Source organism: Salmo trutta, unplaced genomic scaffold (assembly GCF_901001165.1).
Source record: "Salmo trutta unplaced genomic scaffold, fSalTru1.1, whole genome shotgun sequence".
NCBI classification, from domain to species: Eukaryota; Metazoa; Chordata; class Actinopteri; order Salmoniformes; family Salmonidae; genus Salmo; species Salmo trutta.
Genome location: NW_021822731.1, coordinates 88,074 through 93,659, shown reverse-complemented (window position 1 = coordinate 93,659; position 5,586 = coordinate 88,074).

The following is a 5,586-nucleotide window of genomic DNA, read 5'->3' as shown; positions in this document are numbered from 1 at the left end:
CCTCTATAATCTGTGGCTCAGTTTACTATACTTTTATCACTTGTTTCTCTATGGCTGGTTACACCAGGAAGTGGTTACACACACATTCTCTCTCTCTCTCTCTCTCTCTCTCTCTCGCTCTCTCTCTCTCATATGTATAAAGGGACCCTATGCTAATTAGACATCATGATTAGAGGACAGAAAAAGAGGTAGGAATGTTGTGGACCCTCTTCTAACCAGAACCATGCAGGAAACAGTGGTTTAACTGCCTTGTTCAGGTGGCAGAACGCCAGATTTTTACCTTGTCAGCTCAGGGATTCGATCTAGCAACCGTTGCAGTTACTTGCCCAACGCTCTAACCACTAGTCTACCTGCTGCCCAGACAGACAGACAGACAGACAGACAGACAGACAGACAGACAGACAGACAGACAGACAGACAGACAGACAGACAGACAGACAGACAGACAGACAGACAGACAGACAGACAGACAGACAGAAGTGTGTGAGATATACAAGTGTGAATTTAGATTATTTGTATGCAAACACAAGAACCACACAACATTCCCTGGTTACCATAGAGACATCATCTGGCAATGTCACTTCCCTCTCCTAACAGCATCACCTCTTCAACTGAAATGATTGGCTGTGGAGAAGTTCTTTAGTGTGGTACATCTCTGCTGATTGGTTGTGGAGAGGTTCTTTAATGTGGTCGCTCTCTGCTGATTGGCCCTGGAGAAGTTCTTTAGTGTGGTACATCTCTGCTGATTGGTTGTGGAGAGGTTCTTTAGTGTGGTCCCTCTCTGCTGATTGGCCGTGAAGAGGTTCTTTAGTGTGGTCCCTCTCTGCTGATTGGCCGTGAAGAGGGTTCTTTAGTGTGGTCCCTCTCTGCTGATTGGCCGTGGAAAAGGTTTCTTCAGGTTTCTCTGCTAGTCAGTGTGGCTTAGCCTCAGTGAACCCTGCCTTGCTCTTAAGAGGAGAAACTGAGTGGCTGTTTAAGGCGTCTTCAGGGATAATTTAAGGGGCTAGTTACTGGAGAAGACATGTCATAACCGTATCTATACAGTCTGCCTGACATCAACGGTTATGCTCCCCAGTGTGCCGTAAAGAATAAGGTGCTTCTCTCTTTTTATGGGGGGAAAAGCTTGTTCAATCAGTCGGAAATGATGATACAGGTTATAAACAGTGTAGACAGTAGTGTTGTGGATAGAGGCTAGTTAGTGTTGTGGATAGAAGCTAGTCAGTGTTGTGGATAGAGGCTAGTCAGTGTTGTGGATAGAAGCTAGTCAGTGTTGTATATAGAGGCTAGTCAGTGTTGTGGATAGAGGCTAGTCAGTGTTGTATATAGAGGCTAGTCAGTGTTGTGGATAGAGGCAGGTCAGTGTTGTGGATAGAAGCTAGTCAGGGTTGTGGATAGAGGCTAGTCAGTGTTGTGGATAGAGGCTAGTCAGTGTTGTGGATAGAGGCTAGTCAGTGTTGTGGATAGAGGCTAGTCAGTGTTGTGGATAGAGGCTAGTCAGTGTTGTGGATAGAGGCTAGTCAGTGTTGTGGATAGAGACTGGTCAGTGTTGTATATAGAGGCTAGTCAGTGTTGTGGATAGAGGCTAGTCAGTGTTGTGGATAGAGGCTAGTCAGTGTTGTGGATAGAGCCTGGTCAGTGTTGTATATAGAGGCTAGTCAGTGTTGTGGATAGAGGCTAGTCAGTGTTGTATATAGAGGCTAGTCAATGTTGTGAATAGAGGCTAGTCAGTGTTGTGGATAGAGGCTAGTCAGTGTTGTGGATAGAGGCTAGTCAGTGTTGTGGATAGAAGCTAGTCAGTGTTGTATATAGAGGCTAGTCAGTGTTGTGGATAGAGGCTAGTCAGTGTTGTGGATAGAGGCTAGCCAGTGTTGTGGATAGAAGCTAGTCAGTGTTGTAGATAGAGGCTAGTCAGTGTTGTATATAGAGGCTAGTCAGTGTTGTGGATAGAGGCTAGTCAGTGTTGTGGATAGAGGCTAGTCAGTGTTGTGGATAGAGACTAGTCAGTGTTGTGGATAGAGGCTAGTCAGTGTTGTGGATAGAGGCTAGTCAGTGTTGTGGATAGAGGCTAGTCAGTGTTGTGGATAGAGGCTAGTCAGTGTTGTGGATAGAAGCTAGTCAGTGTTGTATATAGAGGCTAGTCAGTGTTGTGGATAGAGGCTAGTCAGTGTTGTGGATAGAAGCTAGTCAGTGTTGTAGATAGAGGCTAGTCAGTGTTGTATATAGAGGCTAGTCAGTGTTGTGGATAGAGGCTAGTCAGTGTTGTGGATAGAGGCTAGTCAGTGTTGTGGATAGAGACTAGTCAGTGTTGTGGATAGAGGCTAGTCAGTGTTGTGGATAGAGGCTAGTCAGTGTTGTGGATAGAGGCTAGTCAGTGTTGTATATAGAAGCTAGTCAGTGTTGTGGATAGAGGCTAGTCAGTGTTGTGGATAGAGGCTAGTCAGTGTTGTGGATAGAGGCTAGTCAGTGTTGTGGATAGAAGCTAGTCAGTGTTGTATATAGAGGCTAGTCAGTGTTGTGGATAGAAGCTAGTCAGTGTTGTAGATAGAGGCTAGTCAGTGTTGTGGATAGAGGCTAGCCAGTGTTGTGGATAGAGGCTAGTCAGTGTTGTGGATAGAGGCTAGCCAGTGTTGTGGATAGAGGCTAGTCAGTGTTGTGGATAGAGGCTAGTCAGTGTTGTGGATAGAGGCTAGTCAGTGTTGTGGATAGAGGCTAGCCAGTGTTGTGGATAGAGGCTAGTCAGTGTTGTGGATAGAGGCTAGCCAGTGTTGTGGATAGAGGCTAGTCAGTGTTGTGGATAGAGGCTAGTCAGTGTTGTGGATAGAGGCTAGTCAGTGTTGTGGATAGAGGCTAGTCAGTGTTGTGGATAGAGGCTAGTCAGTGTTGTGGATAGAGGCTAGCCAGTGTTGTGGATAGAGGCTAGTCAGTGTTGTGGATAGAGGCTAGCCAGTGTTGTGGATAGAGGCTAGTCAGTGTTGTGGATAGAGACTAGCCAGTGTTGTGGATAGAGGCTAGTCAGTGTTGTGGATAGAGGCTAGTCAGTGTTGTAGATAGAGGCTAGTAAGTGTTGTATATAGAGGCTAGTCAGTGTTGTATATAGAGGCTAGTCAGTGTTGTATATAGAGGCTAGTCAGTGTTGTGGATAGAGGCTAGTCAGTGTTGTGGATAGAGGCTAGTCAGTGTTGTGGATAGAGGCTAGTCAGTGTTGTGGATAGAGGCTAGTCAGTGTTGTGGATAGAGGCTAGTCAGTGTTGTGGATAGAGGCTAGTCAGTGTTGTGGATAGAGGCTAGTCAGTGTTGTGGATAGAGGCTAGTCAGTGTTGTGGATAGAGGCTAGTCAGTGTTGTGGAAAGAGGCTAGTCAGTGTTGTGGATAGAGGCTAGTCAGTGTTGTGGATAGAGGCTAGTCAGTGTTGTGGATAGAGGCTAGTCAGTGTTGTGGATAGAAGCTAGACAGTGTTTTGGATAGAAGCTAGACAGTGTTGTAGATAGAGGCTAGTCAGTGTTGTGGATAGAAGCTAGACAGTGTTTTGGATAGAAGCTAGCCAGTGAGGTAAACCTCTATCCACAACACTACCCTCTAACTTTTTTACCTATCGTGGAAAAATGCATGAAAGTTCTAAGGAGCATCACTTTATTCACCGCAAAAGGAGATTCGCATTTACCCATCCAGCTTTATGCTTTATGCCGGCTAAACATACACCGATTCTAGAGCTTCGGGGCCTGTTCCCTCTCTCGTCAGGGCCTGTTCCCTCTCTCTTCGGGGCCTGTTCCCTCTCTCGTCAGGGCCTGTTCCCTCTCTCGTCAGGGCCTGTTCCCTCTCTCTTCGGGGCCTGTTCCCTCTCTCTTCGGGGCCTGTTCCCTCTCTCGTCAGGGCCTGTTCCCTCTCTCTTCGGGGCCTGTTCCCTCTCTCTTCGGGGCCTGTTCCCTCTCTCGTCAGGGCCTGTTCCCTCTCTCGTCAGGGCCTGTTCCCTCTCTCGTCAGGGCCTGTTCCCTCTCTCGTCAGGGCCTGTTCCCTCTCTATTCGGGGCCTGTTCCCTCTCTCTTTAGGGCCTGTTCTCGCCTGTGTTAGAACTTGTCTTGGTGTTGCTGTGTGCAACACTACTTTTTTGCTGTGCTGTGTTGTGCTGTGCTGTGCTGTGCTGTGTTGTGTTGTGTTGTGTTGTGTTGTGTTGTGTTGTGTTGTGTTGTGTTGTGTTGTGCTGTGCTGTGCTGTGCTGTGCTGTGTTGTGTTGTGTTGTGTTGTGCTGTGCTGTGCTGTGCTGTGCTGTGTTGTGTTGTGTTGTGTTGTGTTGTGTTGTGTTGTGTTGTGTTGTGCTGTGCTGTGCTGTGCTGTGCTGTGCTGTGCTGTGTTGTGTTGTGTTGTGTTGTGCTGTGCTGTGCTGTGCTGTGTTGTGTTGTGTTGTGTTGTGTTATTGGGGTTGACCTCTGTGTCCCTCTTGACAGACTTGCCATGTCAGCATTATGTAAACATGTTTCCCATGCCAATGAAGCCCCTTGAATTGAGAGAGAGAGAGAGAGAGAGAGAGAGAGAGACAGAGAGAGAGACAGAGAGAGAGAGAGAGAGAGAGAGAGAGAGAGAGACAGAGAGAGAGACAGAGAGAGAGAGAGAGAGAGAGAGAGAGAGAGAGAGAGAGAGAGAGAGAGAGAGAGAGAGAGAGAGAGAGAGAGAGAGAGAGAGAGAGAGAAAGAGAGGGGGGATAAAGGAAGGAAGGCAGGCAGACTTATAGAGTTGGGAGTCAGTGTAGAGTATATTAGATTGTTGGTAGGAAGGCAGGCAGACACACAGTGAGAAGGAGGGAGTCAGAGTAGAGGATTTTAGATTGTTGCCTGTAGCTTTTGGAGATAGGAGATGAGAAGATGAGAGGACACACACAGACATATAGGAGATAAGAGGAGAAACAGACCCAGACAGAAGTGGACAAATAGACCCAGATAGGAGAGCAGACCTAGACCCAGATAGGAGAGGAGAGGAGAGGAGAAACAGACCCAGATAGGAGAGGAGAGGACAAATAGACCCAGATAGGAGAGGAGAGGAGAGGAGAAACAGACCCAGATAGGAGAGGAGAGGAGGGGAAAAATAGACCCAGATAGGAGAGGAGAGGAGAAACAGACCCAGAGAGAAGTGGAGAAATAGACCCAGACAGAAGTGGAGAAATAGACCCAGATAGAAGTAGAGAAATAGACCCAGACAGAAGTGGAGAAATAGACCCAGATAGAAGTGGAGAAATAGACCCAGATAGAAGTGGAGAAATAGACCCAGATAGAAGTGGAGAAATAGATCCAGATAGAAGTGGAGAAATAGACTATAGGTCGACCGATTAGGATTTTTTAACGCCGATACCGATTAATCGGCGGATTTTTAGATATATATTTGTAATAATGACAATTACAACAATACTGAATGAACAATGAACACTTTTATTTTAACTTAATATAATACATAAATAAAATCAATTTAGTCTCAAATAAATAATGAAACATGTTCAATTTGGTTTAAATTATTCCAAAAACAAAGTGTTGGAGAAGAAAGTAAAAGTGCATTATGTGCCATGTAAGAAAGCTAACGTTTAAGTTCCTTGCTCAGAAC